The 2,109-nt window shown below is 43.5% G+C and overlaps 1 pseudogene; it reads right to left on the reverse strand.

Moving 5' to 3' along the window:
• LOC102825528 overlaps positions 1-2,109 on the reverse strand; it is a 40,186-nt pseudogene that overhangs the window by 30,023 nt on the left and 8,054 nt on the right.

A 2,109-nucleotide genomic window follows, 5' to 3' on the forward strand; every position in this document is an offset into this window, starting at 1 on the left:
CAGGTCCTTGTAGCACTGGACCTTGGGTGAGATATAGGCAGAGGACATTGCTCTGTGTCCACTCTGGGGCTTTGTCCACTGGCATCTGTAGCACTTCTGCCAAGCAACTCCATGGGATAACCGGAAGTGGGCTTGAAGAAGGCTGGAATATGGTATTCACACAACCAAATCATATGGTCTTCTATTACACAGCACTTATTGTATGTGTTACGTGGCTCATATTTACTGTATTTACATTGGACTTTCTTATCACATGGCTAGAATTGGTTATAGACATTACAAATTTTAATATGAGAAAAATAGGTATTTTACAAACAATGCTGAGAAACCAATATCAGAAAATAAAATTTGTGAGAGGTCTGAGGCAGGATGGGGTTTCAGTCTGTTGTCATTGTCATCGGGTGCTTCGCTTATCTCACCAGCCTGTCTCTGCAGCAGAATCTGTGATCCCAACCTTCTCCATTATGACTTCGGTGAGGTCCCTGGGAGAAGAACAAAGCCAGTGGCTCTTATTCTTGAAAGGAACAATTAAACTTTTCATTACCTCCTCATTTTATTGGTATGATAATGTTTCAATTTTATTTATTTTGTTGTTACTGAGACTATACATACCCAAATACACCAGTGGACAATTCGGTGGCATTTATAACAGTCTCCAGGTTGAGTAACCATTCTCATCCCCCTTTTCTGTGTTTCTCTGCCCCCATCAACTGTCCTCTAAGCACCCTAGCTAGTCTTTTGAGCTGCTGTTGTCTGTTTGACCCCATGTAGGTAGATCTTGTTGTTAAGTGCTGTTGAGTCGGTTTGAACCACCAACCTTGTGGTTCAAACTGACTTTGCAGTTCAGCGCATTAACCCACAATGCCACCCCAGGACTTCAGGCAGATCTTAAAAGGGTATAGTACTTGAGGTAGACATTCTTTACAAGCTAAGCCAATTGTTGGTTGGTTTTTAAGAAGACCTCAGAGGATATATTTGGTTTAAGGTTTAAAGATGATCTCAGGGCAGTTGTTTTAGGGGTTCATCCAGCCTCCATGGCTCTAGAAAGCCTAGAGTCCATGAAAATTGCAAACTGCTCTGCATTTCTTCCATTTTGATACCTCTTTTTAGACAAGAAGTTTCAATTGTCCCTGATCATTTACCCTGTGTCCTTGTTGAAAATCTCATCCCCTCAGAAGAATCCTTGTCGTGTAGTTTCTGTGCCATGTTTTTCTTACGTTTGACGTTGAGAGGTCTATACATATCCTTGAGCCAAAGTGGCCGCCTTCTCCAGAAAAAGCCTGCCTGCTAGGAAGGAGAAAGGGAACAATGAGCTTCTGCCTGTCTCCCCTGCTTCCTCCCACCACCGCAGCACTGGGTGCGCCCACCCGCATACCTGACTTTCAGTTTCTGACTTGCATCTCCTGTACAGCAGACTCCAGAAAAAGCCCCTTGGGGATAACACCTATGAAAGGCAATTATTGATACCTACCATTTTTCATGTGTCTCTTAATACATACCTCTGGTTTTAACAGGACTCTAAATTTCCCACCACCCACAGTCCCAGTTAGCACAACCACCACAGACGTGGGGACTGAGAATGGCTCCACACACTAGACTTCTAGAAGCCCTCCGTGTCTGTCCACAGGCCCAGAGGATCCCTGGGCAGACCGCTGGCCTGGCTTAGAATTTTCAACCCCACTTACTTCCTTGACAAAGTGCCTTTGTGCATTAAACAAGCTGCACAACCATGCTAGGCAGCCCTCTCTAGACACAGTTCACATCCATCCCTTTCAGATTTGGTCTCACGTGCTTCAACCTCCTAGAGGAGGAGGGAGAGTGATGGAGAAGATGCTTCTATTTTTCTAGCTGCTTTAACCAGAAACCTGATTGTCATACTGTAGGTGATCATTGATGGGTGAGTGGGCTGTGAAATCAGTTTAAAGGTCATCATGACTAGCATTTAAAAAAACCAACAAAACTGAACAGAATAGAAAATTCCAGAGTGCACAGTGTGTACTAAATTTGCATTTGAAAAAAAAAGTTGCCATCAGCTTAACTTCAACTCATGATGACCCCATGATGTCAAAGTAAAACTGTGTCCCTTACAGAGATAAATAGTGATGCATG

This window comes from Chrysochloris asiatica, unplaced genomic scaffold (assembly GCF_000296735.1).
Source record: "Chrysochloris asiatica unplaced genomic scaffold, ChrAsi1.0 scaffold00007, whole genome shotgun sequence".
NCBI lineage: Eukaryota > Metazoa > Chordata > Mammalia > Afrosoricida > Chrysochloridae > Chrysochloris > Chrysochloris asiatica.